General features: G+C 41.8%; 1 long non-coding RNA gene across 1 annotated transcript; it reads left to right on the top strand.

Annotated features, from left to right (window-relative positions):
• The first annotated feature begins 1,058 nt into the window (after positions 1 to 1,058).
• Positions 1,059 to 9,572, top strand: LOC115575051 (uncharacterized). The gene is made up of 6 exons (XR_003982621.1): positions 1,059 to 1,169; positions 2,324 to 2,381; positions 3,515 to 3,787; positions 3,882 to 3,947; positions 8,177 to 8,324; positions 8,444 to 9,572. It is a non-coding gene; the product is annotated as an uncharacterized LOC115575051 (long non-coding RNA).
• The last annotated feature ends 291 nt before the right edge of the window (positions 9,573 to 9,863 follow it).

The raw sequence follows: 9,863 nt of genomic DNA on the forward strand, positions 1-9,863 counted from the left end.
TTTGACAGAATGTCCTCAGACTGCAAGTGTTTTGTAGGTGGTTGTGTGTTCTGACACCTCCTTACATAGCCGGTATACATGTGTGCACATCGGTCTCCGGTGCCAAACCTTTTGCCGGGTGCCGGCTGAGCTCATCACAGGTGAGGGCCGTGTGTGGGCTGCTGTCACCTGTCCTCCATCATTCCTCCTCCCCTGCCTGTCCCTGCATCTCACGGCTGTTTCATGTCATTCATTAATGGATGCCCCCGGGGCCAACAATAGCTCACTACAGCCTTTTATTACTGTCACTTCACTCTCGGAGCCGTCAAGGTCAAATCTGCTTCACTGTCGTTCACCTGTCACTCTCAGCCTGGCTCACATTTGTGTTACAGAGAGCAAGAAGCAAGCAACGAGTGTGTCTGGGAAAAAAAAAGGAGGGAGGGGGTGAAAGAGAGAAAGAGACAGCGTGACAGAGAGGAGGAGGGAAGGGAAATAATAAAACGTCAGGAGAGCTGCCATGTGAACAGATGTAGTCTGTTCTCTGTCCTTGATTAACCGTGATGAGTGTCACTCCTGTGAGAATACAATATGTAAGTAAAAAATATAAAGGCAATCTGTTTCCTGGGGAGAGTTTTTTAATCACAGCATCACATTGGTTTTTTTTTTTCGGAGAGAGGTGATCGGTTTTCATAGACAGTCGAAGAGGCTGCATCCGCCACAAACTGGAGCGGAGTGACTTCAACTTTGATCAGTCAACCTCGATATCACTTCCTGTACGATTCGCTCCGCTTTCCACTTCTATACACGATGTGATGTGGGAGTGTTCAATATGTTTCAAGGTTTATTTGTCACATTAACAAACAATAACAGATGACTCAGAAAAAAATTGATATAAAGGATAAAAATGGATTGAAAATACCAGCGTCCGCCTTGCAGAGCAACTCCTCAAAACACATGAATTCCGTTTTATTCTGTAGTTTATATCATCATGCGTCATCTTTCACTTTCCACTTCCTCCCTTTCTCTCCTTGTGCACCTGCGTCTCATTAGTTAATCACCCCTGTGTATTTAAGCCGGTGTTTCCCCTTCACTCTTTGTTGGTTCGCTCTGGTTCGTCCTTGTGTTGTTCTGCGTCTCCTTGCTCCATTTTCCTGCCCTGCTTTTGCTGCTCGAGGCCTCGAGCTGCACCGGTTTGTTCTTTCATTTGTTTTCTGGTTTAGTTTTGGAGTGTGTTGCGTTTGGGTCCCAGTTTTGATTAAATCTGACACAACACTGACACTGACAGGGGGATGTGTGTTAGCAGCTTGTTTGCTGCGTACAACACGCTCTCTTAGCTTTTTGTAGTCTGATAAATACATAAATTAACAAGTGTGCCATAATGAGGATTTAGCTTAATGCTTAATCTGAAAAGTATCATGGGCGTGACAGTTACTCCGTACTGCTGTAGGAGTGTGCTTTGTGCTAACTTAATCAGATTTGCTGTGTGCTTCGTGCTAACGTTGGCCTCTAAAGGAGTGTGTTGCTGTCGCAGAAGCTCTTTTATTTGGCTCAGGGTTAATGTGATTTGTGCTCCTCTGTCACTGCCACTGCCTCTCACTCCTTCTTTGATTCAGAAGTTAGCTAGGGAAGCTAACCGCTGTCAATTCTGGCTGCACATTCTCTGCCATTCTCGCGCCGCTCGCTCGCTAATAGTTTTTTGAAATTACATTCGCGTGGCCTTGTTGAAGACCACATTCATACACAATGAGTAGTAGAGTGTGAAGGGCGTTGTGTGTGTGTGGGCAGGCAGGTACTAGCTTCTTTTATTTGTTAGAGCATTTGATTTATTGAATGCTGTCAGGTTATTCAGAGATGTTCTACAGAATATAACTGAAAAAGGTTTGTAGAAAAAGCTAACCTAGCTTGTTAACAAAATGCTGCACAAGCTTGAGTGCAAATATGCAATCTGTCCAAATGTACAGTACATAGATGGAGGGTAACTACGCACATTTACTCAGGTGCTGTGCTCAAGTACAATTTCAACATGACAAATAAAAATATACAAATCAGAAAACCAAACCAGCTCGATTTGTTGCCTTTTTAGAAAGTTTACAGATCACCAAAAGCGGTTAAAAGAGTTAAAGGCAGGCGATGGACGGTTATCAAGAAACACTCTTTAAGTCTTTTTCCAATAAGCCTGCTGCACTGAAACTAAAATCAGTCCTTCCCTGATCAGTTCCAGCACGAGGTGCTTGAAGTAATAGCCGATCACTGGAGCGAGTTAAAAGTGCGACCAGACGTGATGTAAGATGGTAGTTTTCCAATCAGGGCTTCTTTTTTTCTTCTTCTTCTTCTTCTTTCACAGATCTACAGATACCAGTGCTCGCTGAGGACCGAGCTGCCTCCTCATACGGGACCGAGTGGTGAGTGTTGTAGCTCCATGCGAGACTGCTGACTGTATATTTCGCGCAGTCCTTTTTCTGATTGTCGTATACGTTTGTTTTAACACTGTAGCGGCTGTGCGCTCTGTCATGAATGCGACCGGCTTCAGGCTGATTGTTTGTAATGATAATGATGATAAGGTGTTATCTATGTGACATTATGTTTTTGCACGCCCTGGGCGGCTCCTGATTTGTCACCAGCCCTCTCTGTGTAAAGTAAGTCTCATTTTTAAGACTTTCTCTTATAGCAAATGATTTTTTTGTGTGTGTGTGTGTGTGAAATGAGGATCATTACAATAAATCTGCACATTGTTTTTCCCCCTTCAAAGTCGATCCGCAGGGGAAAAGGAGAGACGATTTTAGTTTCAGATCGTCGGAAACATCTGCTGTACTATATGTCTTCATTTTTAGGGAGACTTGGATAGTTAGTGCTGCTGTTTGTAATTAAATAAGTGTTCCTCCATTCGCGCAGCATTGCTCATTATCCTTGCCTACCACCGTCTCTATCTCGAAGGCCCCCGTGACAAGAAGTAAGAAAGAGCCTCTCTGTTTAATTTCATGCTCGGAGCCTAAAAGGTTGTTTTTTTTTTTTCTCCCTGTTACGAGCGTATTGGGTTTGTTAACAAAGGAAAACACTGTTGATGGCGACATTTGAGGTTGTCTCACTTGCCTGAATGGCTGATTACTTCTCTGAATTGTTGCTCCGTCTGACTTTATTCCTGGTCTCACGAACGTGGCGGATGATGTGGAGGGGGAAGGCTGCTGAATGCGCTGAAGGCCCCCGGGGGAGAAAGTGTGACATCAAGAAACTGTATAAAAGTTGGTCAAACTGTTTGCAAGAGAACATCAGCAAAAAGAAAAAGAAAGAAAAGAAAACTACATGTGCAGAAAGAACTTTGGACTGGAGATAGCAGGAAATTTGTACAATGTTCTGGACAGGCTGACAGTCAATTATCAGAATCTTTTTCTCCGCGGCTTCCATCTGGTACACACATCCGCAATCCCAATTCTGGACTTGAAACGAGTACAGTTTTTCCAGACAGTGATTTTTTTTTTTTTTTCTTCTTCAATATATCTCGTCTGTGTGTGTGTGTGTGTGTGTGTGTTCCTAACAGGCAGACCCATGGGCTTACAGTCTTGCAAGCCTCGCAACTCGTGCCTACAAAGTAAGGAGGCATGCGGGCCGGCTGGTGGCTGCTGCTCGCGTGCGTGTGACGACTGGAGATACTGCTCCGACCACTGCTGCGACATCTGCTGCCAGATGTGCGTGAACGTGTGCTCTGGCTTGTGTTCAGGAGACTGCAGCTACACCTTCTGTACTCTGTGCCTCATCCTGGCACAGAACTGCGTCTCGCTCTTCACCGGCCAGCCGACTCGAGCATCACAGCGTAAGTCCTGTTGTCCACCATTACAACAACCGTTATACTGACTTCCTGTGTCGGCTACACTGTATTTAGTCTGGTTGTTTTCTATCTGTTTTAGTGGCTGTGATGGACCGTGTTTAGTGAACATGTGACCAAACCCAAAAGATGCGTTTGGCCTCAGCAGGTAAATTGAATTTTAGCTTCACAGTGTTTGTTCTGTCAGCTCCAGAGTCTAAACACATGCAGCGGGATTTTAACGCAACCGGGTCCTTTTTTTTTTTTTTTTTGTTTCATCAAAGACGAGATTAACGCCACTTTCCGTTTCGCTGTAACTAAATGAGAAGACTTTTTCATTTGAGCTATTTAATCCGCATTGACCTCTAAAATTCCTGCCAAGCGCACTGTGGAATAGATCCAGCCAACTGTATTGTTCACTACCAAGTGCATTTCAGTGATAGTGTTACTGCATTTCAGTCAGTTAAAGAGCTCTTTGATCCCACGGCGTGTCGACAACAACAGAATTCTCAACGCCTTTTTAAAACAGAAAACAATAATCACCCTCCATCTCGTAGAGGTCAGGACAGGCCTGCGCATGTGAGCCCTTGTACATCATCGTTTCAGTCGAGAAATCAAAGTTTCATCAACGTTTTCATCACATTATCAAGTTTCTGTCTCATTTGCATTAAAGGTCCAGTGTGTAGGAGTTGGTGTACCTTGCAAAGCAGCGGGGTTTTTTTTTGACAATCCATCTTTCCAGGCTTGAAGCTGTGTGCTTGTGTCCAGAACCAAAGCGGTTCAGACCGATGTGAGGAGTCTTCTGAGGAACTATTCACAGCTCCAGGCCGTGGTTTCCATGTGACGACCCGTATTACACGCTACAAAAATAACATGTGACAGTAATATTTGACTTTCATTCACTGGACTTCCCCTCCAGAGACTGGGGTTTGTTTTGAAGTTATGTAAAATAAGTGAGTGAGTTATTACAATGGCATCACTTGTGTAACTTATTAGTTATTTAACCCCAAGAATGATCCTTACCTAACCCTAACCAAACCACGACTGTTTCAAGCTAAAAACAATTCAAAAGTCATTATCCTTCATACTTTGTGTACTGCTTGTCAGCTAGCTTTATTTTTGAGAATCTAAACAGACTTTATATATTAAATAATGTTGTTAACTGGACCTCTGAGCCTTTATTTTGACAGTCCAACATTACATTGCTTATTTTCATTGCTAACTTCACCGTGGAGACGGACCAACGCTTCGTCCAATCACCAGCCAAGTATTTTTTTAAACAACCGTCCCTTTTTCCAAATGGTTTTCAAGGACGACCTCTCAGATGCATAGACTAAATCACATCTGATCCACTTCTGAAAACAGATTTATTGGGTATTATATTTAATTTCTGCTTATTGATCCCCCTCAATCCTACACACTGGACCTTTTTAGTGCAAAGTTGGGTTTTGGTCTGATGGTGTGCCTTTTACTGCTTTTTCCTCGTACACTTGGCAGAGGGGGGGAAAAAAGAGAAGGTACACCGTGTTTGGTCTTGGATGGCCAGTGTAGTGCTTGTTCACTGAGTACAGGCCGATCCAGTGACAAAAGCTCAGCCCTGTAGGGCAGAGAGGTGTTTTTTTTTTTCTAGATAAGGAAACGGGGACAATGAAATCTGCAGAGGAGAAATACTTGAAAAAAACTGCAGAACCTTCACCTGCAGAAAAGCGCAGACATCTCAAGAACTGAAAGCACGACAGTGAAAGACTAAATCAACTCAAATCAACAGGCCAATCATACTCCAAGGAGATGTGTAATTAGCTGGAAAAGATACAAGGACAAGAGTCAGGAATGAAGGTTTGGTCATGGCTGGTTAGTTTACAGTATTGAGTGACCACATGTAAAAAGGAGCACATGAATGAGGTTTTGAGGAAATTGCAGTAAGTCTACGTATGAAATAAAGTAGTAATTAAGTGGAGGCGAAGGTCTTGAAGCAACAAGTTATTCATCTACTGGCATATTAACAGGGACAATGCATGGTGATACAGTATGTTCCAGAGTGGAGAACATTAAACAGCAACCATCAACTGAACCATGTAATAATGTAGAAATCAAGTCTTTTAAGTACACATAAAACAAGGAATGCATTTAATAAATGAATGTGGACGACACGTGCAGTCAGAGCAGGGGCAGACACAAAAAGTCAAACACACAGATTGCTCTGAGAATAGACAGGCCAGTGAGATACGACGAGCGTGGATCGGAAAGATGGTAGATTAATTAAAACCCAGAGAACAGATTGGAGCCGCGAGGCAATTTAACAAGTAACAGCTCGAAGGACTGAGGGCAGTGTTGGTTGATGTGATGGTGATTAAAAAAGGTTGATGCAACAGAAAAGAATCGAACCTCTGCCTCCCGATGGCCGGCGATAAATCTATAATTGTAATATATAAACCATATTTATATAAATATTTCATTTTTTTTCTTTATTTGCAGTGCAGTGAAGCGTGTTGGCTCTTTGAATCATTGATCAGATTCTATGTTTGGCCTACTTTGAGTTAGTGCCACCTGTGTAGCAATATTGTGGCTGACAAGGCAGTGCAATGCTCCCCCTAGAGGCCGGGAGGTCACAGTGCACTTGGACACTGCCTGATGAGTCGCCTGTTGATTAGGAACAAATATAACAAGGTCGTCATGGAGCTGACATGGAGTGAACATTGGCAGGGCACCAAATCTGCCAGGTGTTCTGGGAGTCCCCGAACAGATGGGATAAACTTTTAATCACTTTTTTTTTTTTTTTTTTTAACATAAAGTCTAATTGGCTATTTTATCATGCTTTCTTTCTCCTGGTTTCATTTCTCATTTCTGATCTGAATGGCGATGATTATTAGATCAAGAGACGTTGACTCAACTCTTTAACTACCACATATTATTTTAATCAACTTAATCTAGAAAGATGGTAACTCACTGTCATCTTCAAAAAACGTAAATTTTTAGCAAGTGTATCACCCCTTCGAGGGAGCCCCTGAGCTTGAATTAACTAAACTACCATAATACTAGATCTGGTTGTAACAAAAATTGGTAATTTGTAAAGTTCAGGAATTAATCAGAAACACCTTTAGGCTAATTCCTGAATAACTGTGATTCGAGGATTATAAAGTAGATAATTGATGATATATAATGAATTATTAGGAACTCTTAATATATCTGTCAATGGACATATTGACCAGTTTCTTTGAGTTGATATGATTGAACAATCAACCAGTTGCTGAGTGAGTCAAACTGTCAACAGCTCAGTAATCACTAATTATGTAATCATTAGTTACTATTTTTGTGCCCCCATGAAGTTAAAAGATACATCACACTGAGTAGTTACTTAGTAGGTACTGGATAGTTACTAGGTAGTTACTGAGTAGGTACTGGATAGTTACTAGGTAGCTACTGAGTAGGTACTGATAGTTACTAAGTAGTTACTAAGTAGTCCCTTGTCAACCCATAAACATGATATAATAGCTACTGCGTTTTTCCTTTATGTTCTTATCTTACAAGCAGCAACGAAAGAGTAACTAATGATTAGGTAATAAGTAATGAGTCATCACTTGTTTGTGTCATTCAGCAGCTGGTTCATAGTTTAATCAGGAACAACTCTTGAGAAAAGTCAAAGATATTTATGTACTAATCATGACTTAATGATTTATTATTAGACTGTAACCTCCAGTCTGTTGTCTAGTCTCTCAGCATTATCTACTTATTGTCCATATATAGTCTATGTAGTCCTTGAACCGCAGCTATTTAGCAAATGTGAGTAGTTAGTAAGGAGTGAGTTATGATCATTAATAAATTATTAATCCCTAATGATTATTTTTTCGCTGCTGGTGCATTTTTTTTCTTTATCATATCCATATTTGAGCGGGGATATTTGAGCATAATTAAATGCAATTACTGCATTGAACTGTACTAACTGCAGCAATCCAGCGCATCGACAGCAATAGTAATTTAGGCCTAGACAAATGATCCATAAAGGTCACTCACCGAGATGAGATTCAGGGCAGGACTGTGTTATTGGGCTTCATTAGACTGTACATAGATTTGTCGCTCAATGTGGTGCCACAAATGTAACAAAACCGGTTAGAAATGATTTTTTGATACACGTTTCTGTTGTGAATATGCTGTACATCTTGTATAACATGCTTTCTTCCCCCAGATTCATATGCTCATAGCAAAAAAAATGGTTGTTTCCTACAAGAAAAGAACACTGTAAATATAGTGAATTTCAATTTAACAAATTCCATGGAGCTGTTTTGACCTGCAACATAACCTACAGACGGCAGCACGGCCAGTGAAATCTTCATCTCCCCTTTACGTCAGAGTGATTGACGAGTGTGTACTGAAGAGATTCTTACTGCTTTCCTTCCACAGCGACTGCGGAGCCGAGCGATGGGCTGCTGTCTAATGAGGACGGGGGTTTAGAAGCACAGAGACTTGACAACGGGTGCTAAAAAAAAAAATAAAAAAAAGAGCTGCCTGCAGAGCGGCTGTTTGTGCATGTGCATACACGTGTGGATCTGTAAGTTCATGTTCAAGTTCACAAATGAGGCCACAACAGAGCACATGAAGTTCAGATTACATCAACAATAATGCATGAACAGTGATGTGCTGATACTATTTTATGTTTTCTATGTTCAGGACGATAAGCTCCATCTTATCGCTGCTATCGCGGCTGAACAAAGGCGCTCTGAACAAAACAAGCCTCCCCTCCCCAGGGTTGCCACAGTGCGATGGCAGAGACTGGACCCGACTTTAACACTCAGGGCACCACCTTCCCAGCCCCCATGATGCACCTCGTTTAACGGATGGATTTCTTTCCTTTTACTATATCTGGATGTGTGGTTACAAATGGAAAAAAACCCAGAAAAAACCACGACAACTGCTTTATCCATATCTTTCAGCACAGGACTCTTTAAGAGACAAACAGAATCCTCCAACATCCGCTGAGTCAAAGTGTCGCATTTTTCACATCTGGAAGATTAAACTCGAGTGTAGAAATGGCCTCATCCAGGCACAGAAGCACTACTTCAAAACACTCGTTCAGATGTCTGCAAGATTGTTTTGCACTTTGAGGCAAACAAAAATATAATTTGGTTGCACACAGAATACAATCTGATATCTCTTTGTGAGATAAGGGGCGCCTGAGGACACAAGGTGCTATTTGCTTCCACTGAATTAGACCTTTTTATTATCCTGCATGAAATTGCTAGTTTATGGAAATTTTAATGATTGAGTGAGCCGTGTCCCGGCATCAAAATAAGATTAGAATGAGGTCTTACGAGGAAAATCCAACAACACAGGGTGTGATTGGCTGCAGCGTGTCCCCAACTGTACCCATCTCTGCTCCTGTGTTCCCCGCCTCCCGGTCCCACTGGACTCTGCAGTGCATTCAGTCCGACTCAAATTCGTACTCCTCCCAAACTCTCTGGATATGCCGCATGGCCTAGTTTACTCCTTGAACTGACCTTATCCTTCTGAAAGTTTGTGTGCCCATATTTATAATACCAACAGTAAATCCCAAGAGCCTGAAACAATTTGTATATACTGTACTTCACTCACCTTGATTGATTGATGGTCTCAAAGTGTTGTTCCATTTTATATATTTATATATATATATTTGTGTGTATTTGCTTGAAATATCTGGAGAGTAGAGAGCTGAAACTGTGGAGTCTTAATTTAATATCAGAACTCCAGCAGGAGCTCTGATGTGGAGTGAAATACTGCTCACAAAATGTTCCACTGAGATCAATAAAAATTGTGAACTTCAGTAAAGCTGCAGAAGAGTCTTTCATGAATGTTTCCTATACCGTATTTGTTAAAGCGGCTACAATTAACATTTTTATGTTGATTCCGGCGACCCCTGAGGACAAATGCGGCATGAGCACTCCGAGATCTTGACTCGTTTAGCACGTGCTTTTGTTTTAGCAGGAAGTAAACATTTTCAAAACTATTCTTTTTTTGGTGCAATTTGGACACATCACCTTTTTAAATATCAGTAGTTTTTAATAAACACCTTACTCCAATCTGCTCGGCGGCAGCAGCAGCAGGTGCACGGCTT

The sequence above is a fragment of the Sparus aurata genome, chromosome 23, assembly GCF_900880675.1.
Source record: "Sparus aurata chromosome 23, fSpaAur1.1, whole genome shotgun sequence".
Lineage (NCBI taxonomy): Eukaryota > Metazoa > Chordata > Actinopteri > Spariformes > Sparidae > Sparus > Sparus aurata.